Genomic DNA, 23,169 nt, shown 5'->3' with positions numbered 1-23,169 from the left:
TACCTCTACAACACAATAAACCAGGCGTTCTTCACTACACCGCAACAAAACAGGCATACCCTCGCACAACAGCACATGAAGGCTACCAACCAATAAACACACCTAGGCTCAGCGAACAGTGTCAACCAAAAAGAGACTGCCAACAGCACATCACAGCGCTCTTGCCCCTTTCACTCGCTCAGTCCTTCTAACTTACACCACCACCCTCCAGCAGACCACCAAGGAACCATGCAAGTGGCAACAGTGCTTCATATAAAACATTTAACATAACGTAACATAAAACTAGCAGATCTTGGTCAATATGTACCCATATTTCTGCTATCTCCACCAAGTGAGCATGTTATAATCAACAATTAACACAGACATTTTGGGTAATATGGCACTTAAGACATTAGCTCCTTTGCCTAGTTAAGAGTGTATTTTTAATTTCTGTTTTGACAGATTCACTTTTAAACTGTAACAAATATTTGTTCAGGATACTAATAATATGGTAGTGCCATCACTTCTTTTTATGGAAGCAGGATGCACTCTTTGACAGATTATCCTTTCTCTTGATTGAAAAGTCTAGCACGGTAGGGACAACTAAGCTATAGTGGCACAATACATTATTTATGTATTTTATGAATATATAACATAACTTGCAAACAATTCCATAATCTCAGTGTGAATGACTAAGAACCCATCACTGACAAATTCCTAATCATCTATATTAGCCAGGCATATTTTCTGTTAGAAACAAGAGAGCAACCACGTGGATTCCATCTTTATAAGACAAAGCAGTGATTGCGTGCTCCGCAGTGTGTCATGACGGCACATCATAAATGAGAGCAGAGAAGTTGAGGTCCACCAGAGAAGTGGCCAAGAGCCAAGAGACATGGGATGTTAAACACAGAACCCCCTCCAAGTCCAACACCTGAGGATAAAGAAAGGGGGTAAGAAAGGCACAACAACAATTCACAGCCAAACAGTATGCAGGGAGTCACACCACCACCAACGTTTTTCCAAACTCCAGAAGAGCCAGTTATTAAGTCTCCATTTTGGACATACCTGGAAGCAATAGATGATAGTGAATTCACCCCTGAAAAGAAGTCTGCATTCTTGTGGAACACATCGGGCCATGAATGTCAGAGTTTTTTTTTGCAGCTCACAACAATGCATGTGAAGAAGCAAAGCCCGCTTTGGAACTCAGATTTGGTAAAGTCCCAAATGTAGTATTGGAGCATATGGAGTTCTACACCAGGCTACAATCAACATCAGAATCGATGGATGACTTTGTCACAACACTTAAAGAACTTGCAAACACACGCAGTGCATTCGGTAACATGGCAGCTCATTAGGGATCATCTCATAATACACTGCAGAGACATGAAGACTAAGAAGCATTATGGATGAGTAAAAACTGACTCTGGATCAAGGGATTACCATTGATAGAACCCTGGAATGATCACTGTGCTCCATAACAGAATTAATCCAAGTAACTCTCAAGTGAAGACGTTTGCACTGTATGAAGAAAACTAGACAGAACGGATTGAGATAGAAACACTGCGGAACACAGATCTTGAGAAGAAGGTGCATGACGAGTCATGAATATTTCAGGTGTTGCAAGCACAAACACATAGCCAGTGACAGGACATGCCCTGTTACACGACAGGAATGTGCAGAATGACACACATCTCACCACAATGTGCAAGTCAAGGAGACAAAGCACTGCAGAAGCGGTGCAGGACAAAGCAGAAGATGAAGAACCAAGTGGAGGACTTGTTCTAGTTCTGTGCATAGATGGCAAAGCAAGCACTCACGAGATGCCATTCTGGGGCATACACATTAATAAAAACAGCACAATTGTCTTTGCAAATTCGGGTTCCGATTATACAATTTTACCTTTAAAATGTACTTCAATCTCTTTGAGGTACAGAGTGCTTCTTTGTGCACCATACATTAATCCTGGTGACTATGGAGGCCACACAATTTAACTGATTAGATGCAGCCGACACACATTCCATTTTCAAGGGTGCACTGCTGTCATCAAGGTGTATGTGTCAAGGACTGGCCAGTCTGTTCTAGGTTGGGATGATCAGAGGATCTTGGAGGTCAAGCTGGATCTGCGTTCTCCTGAGCAGGCGTTCACTATCCAAAATGCTCCTGCCGTGGGCATACTTGGCACGCAGCGTGACCTAGTTCATGATAGACTGGAACGATCAATCAGTACGTCTACAAGATCATCTAGTGCACTGATACCATTGCCACTAAACGCAAAGTTCAGCCTGTTCCTCTGACATCGTGCAATGAACTGAGCAATTGCTCCATTTGCACCTCTCCCGTGGCGCTATTGAGCCATTGGAAGCCACAGAATGGCTGAGCGCAGTCTTACTTACGAAGTAGCAAGGCAAAAGCAAAATGTGGCTGTGCGTACACCTTCACAGTATATCACAGAACTCTTACTATTGGTTCAACATTTTTATGAAACTGCATCTAAACAATGCCTACCAACAAACCTGTTTGCATCCTGATTTGAAGAACTTGACGGCATTTAACCTCCGCCGCAGCAGTCTTTCAAATGCTAATTACGAATTTACTGAGAGCCATAATTCACGTCGCATTCTTCAAAGATGATACCTTGCCACAAGGGGATGACACCCCTCTTCCGACAGTTTTCTGTACACTGGAGGAAAGCAAACTGACTCTGTGAAAGGAAAAATGCATGTTCAGCAGATCCTAGGTTGAAAATCTTAGTTACTCTATTTCAGCCACAGTCATTCACTCCAAGGTATTGCTAGTAGAAGCATTCATGAAAGCTCCAGAACCAAACACAAAAGGCCAGCCATGCTCGTTCATGTAGTTATCCAAGTACTCCATGAAATTCTTTGAGGTATTCTCAGAGGAAACGGAACTGCTTAGAGCCATATTGAAGAAGGATTTACCATTCAAGCAAAACAGAATCAGGCCAATGGGCATTGGACACAATCAAATCCAAATGATTTGGGCCCCCACTCTGCAGCAATTCATACCTGGCAAACAAACAATCACTATGACAGATGCCAGTGCTGATGGCTTAGGAGCCACCATTAAGCTTAGCGATAAAACAGAAGACTCTGATGTGGCATTCGCATAAAGGGATTAGGGAAAGAGATGCTCATGTATGCATGGGCAACAGAGCATTTCAGGAACAACATTTGTGGCACCTTATTCACAAACCGCTCACTGTCATATTGATGCCCGGAGGAACAAACAAGGTGACATCAAGGTTAGCCAGACTTGTTCTGAATCTTCAAGACCTCACAAGCCCAGTGCTGAATGGGATGCAAGGGACTGCGTTGTAGCATCAGTATGGCTGCATCATACCGAAGAAGACACCATTCTTCATCAACTAGAACAGTACAAGAAGTCAGGATGGCCCTCGGAAAGGAACCTTCCACCTCAGTTACATCTGTACACCAAGATTCAAACTGCAATCACAGAAGAAGGAGGGATCATCCATAGAATAAATGAGCTCATACCACCTACAGATCTTATCTGCACACTGCTTGCCTTAGCTCATAAAGGCCATTTAGGCTTCACGTTATCAAAATACAGGCTAAGAGAAAATTATTGGTGGCCTGGCATGGACACTGACATGCCCAGGCCCATCGCAACTTGCTCTGCATGTAAAGAAGGAGGCAAGTGCCTTAAGACTTGCACGCCACCCATGCAATCTGTGGAGTGGACGAGGCAGCCCTGGGAGAAGATAGTCATAGACATTTTTAGCCCAATGGATCACATGCCAACTGGACTGAAGTATGCACTAGTATTAATAAATTATCCCTCCAAATGGATTGAATTCAAGTTTGTGAAAGAAGTAACTACCGGGGACTGCCATACAGCTACTCACACAACGTTCCGGAGCAAAGGATGTCTTAGTGATCTAGTCAAAGGTAATGGATTTAAATGTGTCTCAGGCAATTCAACAACATCAAACACATTTGTTCAGGACCTGTAACACCTGAGAGGAAATGGTCAAGTAGAAAGGGAAAGCCGTCTGATCAGCAGGCTTGAGCCAGTGTGACCAACTGCCATGACAATATCAATCCATAGATTTACAAGAAACTCCACCACCCCTTTACATCTAATGAGAAGATGAAAAGCCCACACAAGGTTAAATGCTGCTTGGGCACATCCCACGAACCTCAACCAGATGACAGACATGACACAAGTTCTCGAGAAAGTAAAGAAAACACAGCAATGTCAAAGGGAAACCTTCAACAGATGAGTGCAGAATCTTCCACTGAAATTGATAAAGGCCACATAGTAAAGATACAAATGCCCCATAAGTACAAGAACACTTCCTTGGAATATTAGTGCGTGCCGTTGTATGACCTTCATATCCAGACTGAAGTATCCTGCCATCCATGGGCAGTCCCTAATATCAACAGATATGACCTGCTCTCCCAAGTATCTCCCCTGTCATGAGCTAGGAGAAGCACATATCTTCTGAACCAGGAGAGAAAAAGTCCCTCCCTCTGAGTCCATGCGGCTTTCAAAACAAATTTAAATGAGTGGGCCTCAGATTTTCTCTTTATCACAGCATTTGATCATTATGAACAAACTCAAACCTGCATTATGCTCATGGAGGAAGCTGTTTTCCAGTCAACCGTTTGACGTGACTATATGCACCAGAAAGCAGAAAGCCAAAGGCAGAAACAATACCACGCTTTGGATAACCAGAATTAAAAAAATTCCCTGACGTGCACTACACCATTCCCGCATCCACAGGAGGGCAAGAAAAGCAATCTTGGTTAATACAAAAAATAAACCAACATTATTTTCATGTTTCACAAAGCAGAATTCATTACCTTTCAAGAATTCCCACTAGAAAAGAATCTACTATAACAGAAACCAATAAATGGATATAACACAATTCAGTTCAAATGAGTCACAAAATACTTAGAAACTTCACTTATATTCAAAACAATACCTTTAAAGAAACTGCCATTTCCTATCTGCTAGTATTGACACCCCAACTGTTCATAGGGAGAACCGCTTCACTTCTAAAAGGTTGCTGCTATACGGTTATTAACTCTATTATAACAATTCAAAGCATCAGCATGGACATGAACATAAGAAAACAAGGCACAATACATGATATCACATATTCATGAATGCAAAGTCAGCATAGAAAATAACATAATTGCAAAACCATGTGAACTATATCACTTTTCTATATATTTATTACATATATGCGGTAGCGTCCATGTAGTTATGGTTAAGTTGGTGTTTTTTGGGTGGCTTATAACTTCGCTCCCTCTGGACGAATCCTCACCAAACTTTGCAAAATAAGTATATGACCCACTCTGAATTTGTTTGCAAAGTTTGGAGAGGTTAGGTCCAGGGGGGGCAAAGTTATAGGGGGTCCCAAAACTTTTGTTTTTTCCTATAGACATAATGGGAAAAAACTTTGCGCACGGCTACAGCCCGAACCGCTGGACGGATTTACACCAAATTTGCGGCAGGAGTGGCGGCTTGGTCCAGAAAGCGTGCTTTTGCAAATTTGGTGTAAATTCGTCCAGTAGTTTTTTAAAAAATGACCAAAATGTAAGGCAAATAAATTAGTGATATCTGTGTTCGCTTCGCGGACGGACTTCCCTGTTCGCTCCGCGGACACCACCCCAATTGGCCCATTTGCTTGCGTCATGTCCACGGACATGCGACGTGTTCGCTGATTGGGCGGCGTCGGGCGTGGGGCGTGATGCGCGTCAGATTTTCTGTCGCGCCTGCCATCTTGTATTTGCTGTCGACCGCGTACAGCGCGGTGAAACTTGGATTAAAAATTGTATTTAGTGGAGTGTGTTGGTGTGTAAGAGTGTTTGGAGAGGGTGAGATAGGTTCAATGTTTTTTTTTTATGTGCTATATGCTTTTGTTGTGTTCGATTTGTCCACGGAGAACACGGCTGTTCTGACATTTTGTAAATAAACTAAATGGTGGGGTGTTCAGAGGACGGAGTATGTGTCCTTTTTGTTCGCAAGGAAGGTAAAATTGAGCTAAAAACACTTGTGGTGTATTTAAATGTTCATAAATACACAAACTGGGGGTGTCCTGAGGACGCTGTCCGTATTGTAATCTGTCAAATTGAATGTGTTCAAAGAACACTCGCGGTGTCCCGAAATGGTTGCAATTACACAAAATGGGGGTGTTCTGAGAACGTTGTTTGTATTGTTCGTTGTCAGGTTGAAAGTGTTCTACGAAGCCTCCTTTTGTCCGCTGATAGTACAATTTCCTATGGGCCTCACCCGACTTTTTGTCCACTAAAGAAACGATAAATCAGGCTGGTGTGCGCCGACATTATGTGATAATCCTATGACTGGCGCTATTGACCTGGCTGACTTGCTTTTGTGACACTAAATCATATCTCCCGCCCCTAAGCCTGACATTATGAAAGCATTCATATTCCCCGTCTCTCTCCGTGACGTTACAGGGTGCGTCATCAAACGCGCCCAGTCGTCTCCAGTCCTACGCGACTTTACACAGAACCCGGAAGACAACACACATTATGTCACAACACAGCGTGCCACAATTCAGAATATGAAACTGTGATTTAAAAGCAAACAGCAAGATTGTAAATTTTGTAAAGTACATTTATTTGACATCAAATGTTTAGAGAATATTCAGCGATTTGCATTTGTCTTTGTTGTTGATCCGCAAAAGTTCATGTTGAGCCACGTGATGTTCCTTTGCAGTACAGAGGGTGTTAGATCAGTTTAGAACACAGTGATCCACAATTCGTAATATGAAACTGTGGTTTAAAAGTAAACAGCAGGATTGTACATTTGGTAAAGTACATTTATTTCACATGAAATGTTTAGTGAATATTCAGCGATTTGCAATTGGGCCTCATTACGACCCAGGCGTTAAGGGTTAACGCCGTCGTTAACCCTTAACGCCTATTCTGATTTTAACGGCTGCTCTTAGCAGCCGTTAAAATCCATGGCGCTAACCTGCCATGATGCTAATTACGCCACCATAATTTACGGTGGCGTAATTAGCGCCTTCCCCACTCCCATTATGCCCTATGGGGCAAAAATGGGAATGGGGAAGGGAAAATGGGAAATGGGGATTTACCGCCCCCACTCACCTTGGAATGGGGTGGTAAATCCGCCATCCACCATGGTGTAAACGTAGTTTACACCATGGTGGTAAAGTTGGCGCAATTAGCGCCTGGGTCGTAATGACCCCCATTGTCTCTGCTGTCGATCAGCAAAAGTTTATTTTGAGCCACGCGCTGTTCCTTTGCGGTAGATAGGCTGTTGGTTTATGATAAAAGCAGTAAATGGTCGCACTGATAATCGGAAGGTTGCTCCAACAACGAGGCATTAGACCACCATAATGGTTGGTATGTTGCTTCTAGCCGCTAGTACTGCGTAAGGGCATATTGGTCCTTGGCGATTGTCCCATAAAATGGTGAGGGTCATGAAGTTGCTTACATGGAGCTGCACCTGGCAGTTGAAAAATCCATCCGCTGGAGTCTGAAAATCGTGACATTGGCAAAATGAGGCAACAAACCTGTTTTAAAAAAACATAAATTAGTCTCACCAGCCGATCTTTATTAAAAATATTCATTTTATTTATTAGGGCGTGAAACTATTTGCTAGTGAAGATAGTGCAACGGAGTATGTTAATAATAAAATAATAATATTTTCGCATTTATATAGCGCTAAGAACCGTCAGGAATCTCAGTGCTGCTTATTATTACCCACGGTGTGTGGTGCTGATTTATCGACCACGGAAGGATGAAAGGCTGAGTTTGGCCGTGCCGGGATTTGAATCTGCGGTAGCAAGCTGTGCATGGATGTCAAAGCGAGCGCTCTATGCGCTGTGTCACTTGACCAGCTACAGTGAAGTGGCACAGTGAGTAGAGCGCTTGACCGGCTACAGACCGGTTACATTATTTCTATTAACCCACCCTGTGTCGTCTGCCTTTTTCAGAGCCCTCTAAACGACAGGGGATCAATTCGGCAGTGATAGTGCGCGGGAGAAAACAATATGCCACATTGAACGAACAAGTATAACTTGACCGGGCTTTAATGCCACGCTATTGTTATTATATTCTGGTATAAAATAATTTAAAGGGTTACTTACATTATAATTGCATTTTCCATTGTCCAAGTGTAGTGCAGTCCCAAATTATGACTCCGTGTGTGCCAACGATCTTTCTCAAAGTGATATAATATACAAAAGTGGTTTCGTTTCAGAAATTTCATCTTTATCGTGCCTTACGTTTTTGCTACACTTCTTCAAAAGAAGTCTTTCAGCACAATCTCTGTCTGTCAAGGTAAAAAAAAAATAGAACCTTATACTGGGAGTCATGGGCCTCTCCGGACCGCGAGAAAAAAATGGAAGCAGCTGACCTTCACTGTGAACGAGCATAAATGCTTACTTTGCAACATTCTGTGTAAAGCCATCTGTGAGAACTTGCTGTTTACACTACATCTTTGTATATTGTTTGCGTGCTAATAAAAAAAGTTTGTTTAAGGGACGTTATGGTTCCAAGTAAAGCCGAAAAACCCCTGAAATTCGCCAGTTGTGGTAAGCTAAGCAACCATAACTCGCGCCACCACCGTGCACTGCTAAGACTAACACCCAGGACATCAAAGATGACATCGCAAATGTCATTGATGACATCACTGATTACATCACATGTGCATTCACTTTTCATGAAATTTGTGTACTAGGGATTTTTATTATAATGTTGCGAAAAAAGTGTCAAGGATCATTGCAATAAATATCATACCGTAATTAGTGCTTTGAACGATGCATTGATATAAATAGAATTGTATTATGGGGTTCTATCTAGTATACTGAGCTTCTAATGGAGAAACATAGCATTGTGTGCAGCGTACAAGATGAAAGTATAATATTTGTAATGTTAATATGATGAATAATGAAATGATAATTGCCCTGAAATGTTCGAAAATAAACAAAATGGGGGTGTTCTGAGGACGTTCTTCGTATTTTGTGACTGCTTAGTTTTTTGCAATGAGGGAATGGCACAGAGAGTAAAGTGGAAATGGTAGAAGGGGTGTCGAAGAGTTACGCGGTCCGCGGACACCGCGGCTGTCTGTGGACAGGGCGTGCTACATCCGGGGTTTTCCAGCAAATCCAACATGGAAAAAAGACTGTACGGATTAGCCTATCAGATGTCGAGGTTGTGGATTTGTGTTGAAAGAGACTGTGTGTGGTGAAGATGGCAGAAGTGGAGAACGTCAGGGTGTTGGTGCTTGGAGATATGTTTGTGCATGGTTTACAACAGTACGCTCGATGCAGGCATGTTGAAAAGAACTTTGATGTGAAAGGAGGGGAGGTGGTGTGGAGCACTGTGCCTGATTGCAATGTACAGGGAATTGTACAAGTTTGTGAGGATATGGCCATGATGAACAGTCCGCATGTGGTAGTTTTGCACTATGGTGCTTTCCATTTGGGCAACGTCAGTGCTCCTACTTTGTTGGCAGATTTGGAACGCTTGGTTCAAGCCATAATGAAGATCCTTCCAAATGCGAAAGTAATTTTTTCTGGATTATTACCTAGGGCAATATGGGACAATAGTTTAGTTTTTTGTCCTCAGCAAAACATTGCTAGGTGTGTCATCAAACGAGGCATGTGTGCCTTCATGCTTAGAGCTGGTATGTTCTTCTGTAATAATGAGAATATTGATGCCAGTAATACTGTTAATTTTAAAGAAGATGGCATCTCTTTATCTTTTACGGGAAATGCCTTTCTATTTTGGAATGTAAGGGTTGCTTTGGAGAAGGTTATGTGAAGATTTTAGGAGTAAGGTAAGAAAAAAAATACAAATTAACAGGTGTCTGTCAAGCATCTGTAAAAAAAACAAAACAAAAATGGCTCTTTTCAGAGCCAACTTCAAAGGGGAAATGGGGCACACTATTTAAATTTACATTCACCACGCTCAGATTCTCGATATGTCCGCGGACATGGCGGTAGTCCGCGGACATCAAAATCACTACGTGGGGGTTCAGTATGTTCTATGTTACATGTATATGAAGTCACGGATATTATGGTTAAGTTGTGCTACTAAAAACCTATGAAATTCAGTGAAAAAACTTTGTTAAAGGGACGTTATGGTTAAGTTGCACTCCGAAAAACCTATGAAATTCAGTAAAAAAACATTGTTAAAGGGACGTTATGGTTCAAAGTAAAACCGAAAAACCCCTGAAATTCGGCAGTTATGGTAAGATAAGCAACCATAACTCGCGCCACCGTGCACTGCTAACACTAACACCCAGGACATCAAAGATGACATCACAAATGTCATCTTGGGATTTGAGAGAGTTTATAAAGGAGATAAGGGAAAGGGAATTTTTTACAGGGTAGGACTGGGGTTGTACAGCCGGGACAGGTATGGCTTTTAGGGATACGCTGCTGGATCAGATTTGTGATAACGTGTCCAATATTGTGGTCAAATACTCAAATACCACTTTCAGTGGGATCGGGACACTGCGGGACAGTATTTTCGTGAATTCCTGGGGAGGGAATGTTTGATAGCAGGGCAATAGAGCACATGTTATCATATTTGTTAGCAACATATAAAGGATTGAAACTCAAGAGCAGGCAGAATACTTTAGTGCTCTGGAAGCTCTATGAAGAGACAAGGAAAGAGCCAGAGAAGAAGGGTTGACAAAACAGTGACATGACAGAACCACCCAGCGCTCCACCCCCCTCTCTCTGGGCTGTACAACTCATTAAAGCCTGCCAACCCGTGGTGCATGACCCCAGGTAGGGAAGACCCAGAGAAGGTGAAAAAGAAGAGCAAGGAAAATGGTGACCGAAAATAAAACACCTACAGGACATAGAAATAAGCACACAACGACAGCTGGATACAATGTTCAAGGTGGCAGAGAGAGGGAAAAAAAGGAGTTGCAGAGGAAGGAGAAAGCAAAACAGTGGCCACAGGGGGTGGAGATGGGTGTACCTTAGGAAAAATAAAATGTTAATCAGATAGGAAGGAGTCTGACAAGGGGGAGGAAGAAATTGACATATCTGAGAAAGAGTGCAGTGTTGTAACAGAGGAAGAGGAGAAGGCAGCAGTAAGCAAAGAGGACGAACACCCCTGGGAGACAGATAGAGAGAAGTAGAATGGACAGAAGCAAAGGAAGAAGGAGGAGCGGGGGAACCAAACAGTGTCTGGTTGACAGTCCTTCGCCACAGAAAAGCAAAAATAGGGATGGTAAAAGTGAATAGAAGAGGATGGAACATAGTGCCCAGACGACTCTAATGCCCCTACTACAGAAGGGGAGGGTGGATGCACACTTTATGACAATGCAAACCATGGACTGGGACAACTTGATTTACAGCTTGCCCTCCCTTATAGCCGTTGCGAGCAAATAGATATATGCACTTGAGAAAGAGACAGCTGGGTTCACCCTGGCTATTGAGGATATGATGAGCCTTTTTTCAGTGATAATAGGGGAGCAGTGGGACAAGATATGGGAACACGCAGAATACAGCAGGGTTAAACTAAGTACAAAAGAACACAGCAATGCACCCATCAACAAATGCGGCGTTCACATGTGGAAAGTGCTGCGAACATGCATCCCGATACCTCAGATCTGTAGCAGTAATGCCCCACAAAATGAAGCCCGACAAGAACCCTGCAGAGTGTATATGACAGGTACAGCAGCTTTGGATATTATGGATGCAGAAGTCCTGGGATGAACATATACCTCTTTTTTTATCATATATTGGTTGAAGGGCTTACATCAGATGTGCAGCATTCACTAGACAATATAGTGGGGATAGAGACAAAAGGGTGGCACGAAATACAGGCAACTATCATACATTATTTCAAGAGGAAACAAGAGAAGGAGAGTGAGACAACAGATAATGCCATGAATGCAAAGAATGAGCTGGTACAAACAAAGTTGTCAACGGAAGGGGCAATGCTCATCCCATACCCTGCAGCAGTTGTCCCCACTGAACAGGGAGGATACCCGTTTGGAAATATGCCACAACAAGGGGTATATATGCAACCACAGTACATCCCACAATGGGGGAGGGGGATCCAGCAGCAGGGGTTAAATTCACAAGGAGGTACGTACCAGCAAATGGGATATTACCCATAGGGGAGAGGATATGCACAGCCAGGCCGGGCGGGCAGGTATAAAGGTTCAGAGAATAAGTTTATTAGGCCATGCTTCATATGCAACAACCAAGGACAGTTTGCATGAATGTATCCCTTTGCACAGCAAACCATACAATAGGCCCCACCCCCACAGCAGGTGCCAACCCAGCAGTGTCAGCCTCAGCAGATGCAGCACCAGCAGTTCTAAACAAAGCAAGTAAAGCCTGCACCCCCACAAGCACAAACATTGGCCCAAGCAGTACTTGTATGGACCACAGGAGCATCCCCACAGGCATTGCAAGCACCCATGCAGAAACATCCACAATGGGATGGTACACTGTTGGGCCAGAACATAGTGCCCCACTACACAGTACTGATGGTTCTGGGAGGGAACCTGTTTCCGTTCTCACATAGCATAACACCCCAATAGGACTGCCCACAGAAAGTGCATGTGTATCCAGTCCTTGCAGTAACTGAAGACCCCAACGAGGAACCCAAGGTAGCAGTGAAGATAGGACAGAAAGATTTCTCATTTTTGATAAATACAGGAGCCACCAAATCTATAAAGGGTGGGGGGATTCCACTGCTACACATAGTTATGACACACAGTGCCTTTCTGGGGCTATTGGTATGGTTTCAGTTACCCAGGACTTACCTCTAACAATAGCCCCTTTACTGTACTCAAAATACACTCTGATATATATCTTGGGGATGTACTTGTTGAGCAGGTTGAATACTACCATTTCATTTATAGAAAATGGTATGGTGTGTTCTATCTCTGGCGTGTACCCAGTGAGGTTGATAGTAATCATATAGGCCCACTACTCCCAGAGTACCTTACAAGAGAAACTCATGTACTCTGAGGTATTACTATACGGGTTCAAGATACTATTGGGTTGGGTGCCAGGGATAAAGGGAAAGGCATTTTGACTATCCACAGAGTATGAAAAGACATGATGATATTATGTGGGACAGATGAGGATGACCTGAAATGGTGTACAGTACTCTGTATCGGCCCCACACTGACATTGACTGACCTGACTGATGTAGATATCTTTGCAGACGGGGAGGAGGAAGAAGAGGCAGCAATGGTGTTTGAACTACACTGCATATCCCAGGCCACATATAAGTGAAAAATAGGTTGGTACCACAAATGACACAGATTGTAAAAAAGCAGGAGAGCTACACTAGCGAAGACCTAAAGAAGATTCCCAATAATGAGGAACAAAAAAGTCCCATGATGTGCTAATGCTCAAATGAGTAGGGGCTGTTAATAGAAAGTTAAATGAAGGTGTAAAAAAGTACCCCCTTTCCCGCGAAGCAGATCATGGCATTTATGACACACTCTTTGCATTATGGCAGCAGAGCATAATTCAAACGTCAACGTCCCAATTCAACACATCCATATACCCAATCAAGAAGGCAAAGGGAGGGGCTTGGCAATTCATACAGGATCTCCGCCCCTTAAAAACATGGTAGAGGCTGAGTTTATGCTTTTCCCTAACCCTGCTACGATATTGTAGAGTATGCCAGTACATTCTAAATACTTCACAGTAATTGATCTCAAGAATGTGTTCTTTTCCACCCTGTTGGATCCTAACTGCAGGTATCTCACTGCATTCACCTATTACGGAGTGCGATTTGAACACACAAGATTACTCCAGGAGTACTGTGAGAACCACAGTGTAATCCAGACGGATCTGAGCAATTTACAGGTGCATAACACAGTGATACAGTATGTGGATGACCTTCTAGTATGCAGTATAACAGAGGAGCAGTGCAGAGCTGATTGCATTATTCTCTTGACAATACTGGCAGAAAAGGGGTACAAAGTCGATAATGAGAAATTTCAGTGCTGCCAGGAAGAGGTAGTGTACCTGGGACAGATAATGTCCACAGAAGGGCAAGGAAAAACTCCTGATAGGGTAGAGGTCATGCATAGGACCACACCTCCCTGCACAGTGAAAGAGAATCAACAATTCCTAGGACTGTGCAACTACTGCAGGGCTTGGGTGTTTGACTATTCAACATTTACCAAGTCCCTCCTCCAGGCACTCAAAGAAGCACGGAAGGTAAAGGGTCCCATTAGATAGACTGAAGAAATTAACAAGAATTTTGCTGAACTCAAAAAGTCACTGGCACACGTACCAGTTTTGGCAACTCCCAATTATACAGAGAATGTGTACTTGGTCTCCTATTTTGATGGCACAGTGATGACAGCTGTCCTCACACAGAAGAAACCACAAGGACGCAAGCCATTGGTGTACTAGAGCAGACTGTTAGACCCAGTGATACAGGGTCACTGCCCCTGCAAAAATGCAATTGCAGCTGTCACATTTGCAATAGAGAAGGCATGGGGTGCCCCATAGTTTTATACGTGGAGCACTCACTTTTTGCAATACTAGAAAATCAAAAATCCACATTGACAACACAAAGTGCCTCGGGATACATGATAATATTCACCAACCCATAATTTGAAGTTGTTAGATGTCACGTTGGGAAGAATTTATAGCACAACTTGCTGAATGAGAAGAATACATTCATGACTGTGCATCATACATGGGCAGAGTAGACAGGAACCCTCAGGTGAAGGAAGAAGCAATAGAAGGAGGGGACATGATCTTTGTTGATAGGACATAAACGATAAATTCAAACATGTGGCACAGGCATGTAGGTGCTGCGGTGGTGGGTCACATAAGGGGGAGATAGAGATTTAGCACTAAGAAAATTAGAGCAAAAATGGATACACTGTCTAGACACGGTGAAAAACGGCCTTAATATGTCCATTGTGTGGAATTTGTTTTTCTAACTACAGTTTCCAATTGTTATGCAACCATGGCAAACGCTTTAATACACAGCCCTAACATGTTGTTCCATATTGCTGTATAACTCGTTGTCAAAAGTGACAATTTTTCTCCATAAAAACAACCGTCAATTAGGCAAGCACCTCGAAATGAAATGCAACCACTGTGTCAAAAATGGTTTTCAAAAATGTTTTCAAAAATGTTTTTCAAAAAAATGTTGTTTAAAAATGTTTGTTTCAAATGAGACATGCCACATATTATTCCACGATGTTGTAGCACTCGCAGATGCCAACAAGTATGTGCCTTGTGACAAAGGGTAAACAGTCTTGAGCCCTCGAAGATGCAAAGTACGAAAAATGTGATTGGTAAAGAATTAAACAATGAGACATGCCAGTTAAGGGTTAAGTACCAACATGAGCAGACTCCCCTGGCATGCAAATACAATTAAGTACCAGCTTAGACAGGCCACTTCTAATGGCCACCTACGTGCCCTCGTAACGGGCCGAGACACTACACATCTGCCCAAGCTAACGAGTACAACTGATCGCGCACACATGTGCGCCTCAGATTCGGCCCAGTAAACGGGTAGAATGATTGCGCACGCATGCGTGCCTGAAAATCGAGCACGCATACACTAACGACGTGACTTCAAATAGCCCATACGCATGCGCGTAGTTGCACACTTTGCCACTTCCACGGCAAGCTGCAGCTACGAGCATACACAGGTAAGCAAGATGCCGATCAAGAGCAGTTACCCGTCTATACGGCACAGCCTGCATTTTAGCATAATAAGGGAGCACTTCTGTGAGATTAGATATGTCCCTCACAACCACGTTGTCCCGAGTATAATTGTTAGACACCAATTTGTCTGCCTGATCACAGAGTCATCAACACGCAGTGTACTCGTAGCAAATTAGATTTCGGATTAATGCACACTACCACTGCCAATTAGCATGCTTGGTAGTTAGTCAACACATCATAGCCAGTAAGGGCAGTAGTCGCACGATAAAAGTAAGTGCAGATACTTCCCTTAATTTCACCAGATAATTATCATCTCTAACAGCTATTCAGCTGCAGACCAGATCCTAGATTCACAGGACCAAAATACACCAAGTGCACAGAGGCGCTTGGAGCGAAGAATCCGAACAAGATTCTTCCCCACCCTGTGACACTGAAAGAAATGGCTCAGGTAGGATATTGCCCAGCACTTTTCCCAGGGACATCAGGCCCTGTAGAGACATCCATGTTCTAACCCTTACCTCCTTACCTTTAGATGTCCCAGACCAGTGGTACATCGGTGACACTAGAAAGTGTACTACAATTGTCCTGAAGACGCCACCAGAACACCAGCCACCAACTCTGTGCCAGAAACACCATTTAGTGTCGACTAGACAGATGTGTAGTCAACTCGACCACATTCCAAGTCACCTATTGTACTAATCCACACTGCAAAAAAATTGAATGCAAAGAACAAATGTATGACGTGTTTTTGTATTTGAGATGGTTTAAACAGTGTATTACCACCCGGTAATCACGTGCAAGCAAAAGGTTTTGGATGATAGCTCTTTTATGCTATTATTAAACCACATTAATAACATGTGTAATTGTGTTACATGAATTTTGGGTGTTCTCTTATGTACTGACCACTTATAGTGATCTGTTAAAAGTGTGCTGTTTCCTTTCACGGCCAGTGTGAACAAGGTGGGGTAGCCTAAGTCCCTGTCTTTCTTCAAAGGGCCACATAAGGGGACAATACTGCAGTTGTTTACAGGAACGATTGCTGGCTCACTACTCTCCACAGGCAGCTGAATTGCTGGCCCTAATAAGAGCATTAGACATGTTAGAGGGGCATGTGGTTAACATATTCCTCGACTCCGCCTAAGCCACATACACAGTACACTCCGGTTTAACAAGATGGGAAAGGAGAAGCTTTAGCATAAGCGATGGATCCACTGTGCAACACGCAGAGTTATTGAATCAGCTAATAAGGGTGTTAACAAGCCACGTGGAGGTAGCAATAATAAAGTGCTGCACCTACACAGGATTTTAATTTCCAAGGGAATAATATGGCAGACAGAGCAGCAAAAGAAGCAGCGCACATGCCAGAAGGGACAACAAAATGATATCTAGGTACAACAGAAAAAGTACCTATGATGGTGCAAGTGTCAAAATCACCCAAGACCACTGCACTACAGAACTGTTCAATACACTGCACATTGTTCAGATTATTGAACTACAGGGGGTGGCACCGCAGGAAGAGAAGGAACTGTGAATTTGAATGGGGTGTTCTTTTTCTCCCACCAATCTGGTGTAAAGGCAGAATAGCACAGGAAAGCCAGTAATGCTCAGATAATTGCTTAATCTAGAAGCAGAGCAGCTACTATTCCCATCCCATGTGTCAAAGGAACACGTGGCCACAGAGATATACAGGAAATTGCCTTACATGTCAAAAAAAGTTAGCGGATCAGACCTTAAAAACTGTAAAAGTTTATAGTGACTGGAAAGGCCCTTCCGGCACTTTCATATTGACTATGCTGACATGCAAGACAGATGTATTTCTTACAGGTATATGATCGTTGTTGTCTGTCCAATTTCACGTTTGCTTGAGGCGGAACCCTGTGCCCATAATGATGCAAAATCAGAAGCAACATTTTTGGTGTGGGAGGTATTTCCAAGGTGGGATATATATGACAAATTAATGTCAGACAATGGGCAACATTTTGCCAATTACCTGTTGAAGAAGGTTACAACACTCCTGGGTATAAAGCACCACCTATCCTCAGTGTACCGCCAACAAACCAACAGCTTGTTTGAATGACTAAATGGCCTGCTTAAGGAGCACGTGGCAAAGCTAACAACCACACTTGGAAAAAAATGTCTCTAGTGCCTCCGTCTTGCTCTGTTTGCATTACATAACTCGCCTGGAGAATACGCCATTTGACTCTGAACACAATTGTTACTGGAAGGAGAGTGCATGTGCCTTCTTCTCCTGCACATACAATATTGAACACTGTACTGGTAGAAGAGTTTAAAACATACTTGACTGAACATACAAAATCAATCTCCTTTATATCTTGTCAGTTACGCCCATGCTCAAGCTGCCGGGCCACGGAGACATCACCCACAAACACGCAAGGAGAGGATGTCTTGCCACGGTAGTGCTACTCTATCCTGGGAACAGGGTTTACATTAAGGATTTCATCTGGAAATGGAAAGAGCCTTGGAAAATGGGGCTGCACGTTGCGGGGTATGCAACCCCCACCGCCATCAAAGTGACTGATAAACACCCGTGGATCCATTTTACAGACGTTCATTGAGGCAACAGCAACATCAGCATCAGCAGAAACAGCACCCTCAGAGAAGAGGAAAGGAATGCGGAAACCTGATGGGAAGTATAAACCAATTGAGCTTGACTTTTTTCTCAGCTATTAGATTTAACAGGAAGCCCATGGAGGGGGAAGAATACCTGTCCCGTATTAATAGTAGCAACACAAGAAAGCAAAACATGTATGTGTTATGGGTTGTTTTGGCTTGCTCCTTTATCTCTCACTTTATCGCTTTACTCTGATTCTTGATAATTAAAGAGTCTGACAGTGCTTTAAAAAATAATGACAATATAGCGAGAAGAATGAGGCGTGTGTTCAATGCAGATGTTTTCGACAATGCAAATGGGGCAGGCTAGATACAGTATGTGACAAGGTTTGGTACAATGTCATGCAGTGTGTGGGGAGAGTGAGGGCTTATGACACTGCTCTCATCTCACACGTCACTGGGGGGCCCAAGTTCTTTCTTCTGCTAGAGGTGCAAGTTGGGGAGGAGGGATACCTAATGCACCTGTTGTTGTGTAGGATGCAAGGTCTCTTTCAGGGACACAGTGTGGCTGTTCATTGAATAGATGAAGGAGAAGAGGTATATGCAGACGACTATATACAGCTAGACAGAATGGCCACAAAAAGAGCTACTAAAACATAATAGTAGAATGTACAAAAGAACAAACAGGAAAAGGAGAGTAACATGTCACTAATCATGATGGGGTGCATTGCAAAACTTCAGTGATGTCATACTAGGCCAATAATGAGTATAAAAGGATCAGTGTTTATTGATGGCAATGTGAGGGTGGAATGGTAAAATGTCTAGCAGAAGGATCAGTGTGATTTGAGCAGGATTTAGTAAAGAGAATTAATGACACTTGCACGACAGTATGGGATAAGTACATACATGCCTTTATGTGTTAGGTGAGAGACATCAACCAGTCCACATCAAGCCTCTTACATGATTTTCCTTATTTTTTAGGTCACTGGGGACAACGTATCTGTGGGAAAACGCTGGCTGTGCAAGAGTCACGAGAACCACAGCGTTGTAGAGCGGGACAGCAGCGGTGATGCACCACTGGTGGGCATGCAGGACCAAGGCATAGGCGCAGATGCCTCCTGATTGGAGGGGACAATGTTCTCGACAGCACGGCACTGGTAGTGCCTCAAGCGGAAATGGTACTGTTCAATGATAACCCTGCACTTCTGCAAAGAAAAATGATGGAGGGACAACAGGCACAAGAAGGGCAGGGGGACACTATGAATAGAAGGTAGAGAATTAACAACTACTGGTCCAAGGCTTCTTCACGAAGCTTGGAATATATCCTGCACAGTTTTTGTCTTGGTTCAAGGACGTATGGTTTCTTCACCTTACTTTTTCTTCCTGGCATTCAAGCAGCCACCAATGCAAAGTGTTTGCAAGTAACCAGATACAAGTTCTTATAACTGCCAAATTTGACAGAGAAAGGGCTGAATGCAGTGTCGGAGGAACTCTGTGCAGTGCAATTGGTGGCACTGCAAAACAGATATGTTTTGAACATGTTGAGAGCAATGGAGGGTGGCATGTTCCACAAGATTGCCAGCAGCTGCTGTGCCGTGAACCTGCAAAATATGCCATCAATGGATCACTGACTGAGGCCATCGAGGAAATTCGCACAATCTATGAGATGATAACAAAAGAGATACAAACCGTAGCCCCAGACATTTGGTTTCATGGCCTATTCTCCTGTGTCCCTCCTTACTTGGCACATGTGTTCAAAGTGACTGTCCCGCTGCTGTCCTTGGTGCCCATCACTTTCTGTGCAGGGCAAATGTTATTACAACATTACAAATAAGTGAAGGGAAGAAGAAAGTATATTATGCCACTGAAGGTTGGAGGGAAGGAGGGCAAGGACAAGGGGAATAAAGTAATGCTGCACAGTCTGAAACATTTAAGGGTGATACACAAGTAGTGCTTACAGTGCCCCCTGTAAATATGGAGTAGTATGATGCCTTTTGGGTGGCCTGTTCTGCTAGTGGACATGAGTGTATGGTACTGGAATCATCACTGGGGGAAAATGAAGAAGAGGGGGAACATGAGCAAGGTAACAAGGTTGAGAGTCCCCAAATATTTAGTAAAAACATGGTGGCCAAACAGTGTTGATCAATAGATCGATCAAAGGGGGGGATGCAGTAAAGGTGCAAATACAGTGCTGTCAAGGAGGGGGGGTGCACAAATCAGCTCTGGGAATGATGGGTAAAAGGAGGGGCCATCACTAAAAGAGGGAACACCATTGACAGCTGCACCATGTAACTTAGATTCGATGTGCGCAGGTGCAGCTGCAAGAGTTTGTTGGATAAAGTAGGGGTGGGGACACCTGGGTGAGGAAGCTGGGGGCTAAAGATTCTGGAGCAGGTGCAAAGAGCAGCAGGGATAGTACTGTATAACATGACCCATATAACAACCACCCGACACCCAGGACACAGGTAAGTAAGCCACTCAGGTTTTTTCTCTGACGGACACAGTATTTCGGGCAGAGTTGATTTCTTGAGCGCGATGACACGGCAGTGTGCTAGAGCAATGTTGCAAATCAATAATTCCCAGGAGACTGTATTCACTGGGAGATGAGTCAGGCTGATACTTCTGAGGTCAGCAAGCCAGGCTCTGGGGCACTCACTGGAAAGGAAGGTCTTGGTAGAATGATCTGGGAAGAGGGCTACGTGGTAAGGGGGTCAGTCGCGAGGCGACCAATCTGGTGAAGAGTTTTGGTATTCCAAGGGTGCAGCAGTGTTTTGTGGCCTTGCCAATGTCTGAAAAGTACCTCATTGGTTAGATGATGTGTGAATGACTCTTCATTGCCAAACCCAGGTTGGATAGTGTTTCTCATGAGAACTGTCCACTGGTAGACAAATAAAGTTCTGGTGGTCAGTGCAATTATGTAATGACATGTTTGTCATTGCGGAGCGATGTGGCAAGGTTCAAGACGTCATTCAGGGTGGCCCTGCTGTGCAAAGGGGGTCAAGAGGGTTCATGCCAATCATGCTTGATTAACATATATCTAGCTATAGGGGACTGGCATAGTTCTGCCAATAAGCTTTGTAGGATGACTAACTTGTTTTATGCTAATCATATCTAACTCTATAAAATGTTTGGTCACGGTGGATGGCACTGACAGCTCCCTTTTCTCAGCTCTGTTCCACTGTGCTGTCTGAATTGTGCTCTTCCAGCTGTGTCTGGAGCTACAATAAACCAGAGTAACTTCATACTTGGTGTATGCTCATTTTTTACTACTTTGATATCTTTTTTTGCATTACCAGCCTTCGGAGGACACCTGATACATGTACATAGAAATGGGTAAAGTTCTCACAGTGTGTGAGGAGCTTGGGTACAACACAGGACTTGAACTATGTGCATGTGGCAAGAATTACTGAAGGTTCTTCCCTGTATGGCGTTCGCAGTAGTTGGGATCATTCATGATGGCTGCAGGTTTCCTTTTGTGTCCCTGTTCGGTCCTTTTGGTGTAGTAGTTCAATTACCATCACGTTTATTGAATGGTATCCGTCACATGCCTGGAGGTGCCTCCGGATTGTCCCAGGGATTTGAACCATGTGTCTCTCTATTAACATGGTGTGGTAAATTTGAATCGTCTTTTGTGTTCCCATGAGGATTTGTGATTATTGCAGAGGAGCAAAGTTTGTTTGTTTGTCCATCTGAGCCATCCTAAGGAGCTGGAGCTCACCCCGCGTCGCTGCATGCTGCTGCAGGAGCGGCACCCCCACCTGCATTCTGCCGTGATGAAGAGGTAAGCTGTAGGCATATTACCAGCTGCCTACAAGCCCCTCCAAGTTCTGTCATCCCACGACCCAGAAATCCGGGCAGAAAAGCTTTTTTGCTTTTAATTCCACATAGTTCAGCTTCATGTGTACCAGCTGATTATATGCCGTATTTCGGGTGCATTCAGAACACATCCCATTGAAAATTCACGGGATGCACTGCCTTAAGATGGCCACCGCCTCGAGTGCACCCTGCTCCTGACCCTGTCCCCATCGCCTGACTGACTTCCTTTGGCCTGCAACAATGTGCTGATTGGTGGCCACTACCTATCTAGCCCAATCACGCTTCGATGGCAGGCGACAGCCAGCCTACGAAGTAAGGCCCTAGAAAGAAGGCTGCCTGCTGACAGAGCGTGCCATGCTGCATGCTGCCCATGGTCCCTAAGCTCTGCCTCCATGTACTATTGTACTCTCTCTAGCTTGCTAGTCTGGCAACCTGGATCTGTGGCCTTCCAAATCCTACAAGGTGAGACTCTGACGGCAGACGCACCCAACTACAACATGTACCTCTGTACCACCATTCTTAGCACAAAACCCCTTGTTATGAGACTTATTTTTCCCTACACATCGCTGATGTCTCCAAAAAATCTAACTTTTTACTTCACCTCCTTAGAGGTACTCTATCTTTCCTCTCCTTCCCTCAAAAGCTCACTGTCTCCCAAGCTCTGGTTCTTTCCAGACTGGATTACTGTAACAGCCTCTTCCTAAATCTACCTGCCTCCACTCTCCACCCTCTACAACTAATCCAGAACAGGACTGCGAGACTTGTCCTTGGTCTCAAGCCCTGGGATCGTATCTCTCCAGCCTTGAAATCCCTTCATTGGTTCCCAGTGGATGCACAGATTACATTTAAAACCCTCTGCATTGTCCACAAGGCTTTCTGGGGCCTGGATCCAAAATACCTTCAACTATCCCTCTGTAAATACCTCCCCTCTCAAGCCCTTCACTCCTCTACTTCTAACTCCCTCAGGGTTAGTCGTTTTGCAAAAAAACAAGCTGGGGGTAGATCCCTGTCTTCGGCTGGTGCCTCCCTTTGGAACAGCCTCCCGGTCAACTTGAAACTTGAGGAAAAACATCTTTGGTTCCAGAAACTTCTCAAGACCTTCCTCTTTTCCACTGCCTTTGCCCCCCCTT

Source organism: Ambystoma mexicanum, chromosome 7q (genome assembly GCF_040938575.1).
Source record: "Ambystoma mexicanum isolate Mex_15411 chromosome 7q, UKY_AmexF1_1, whole genome shotgun sequence".
NCBI lineage: Eukaryota > Metazoa > Chordata > Amphibia > Caudata > Ambystomatidae > Ambystoma > Ambystoma mexicanum.
The sequence above is the reverse complement of the archived record's forward strand: the minus strand, read 5'-3'. Positions refer to the sequence as shown.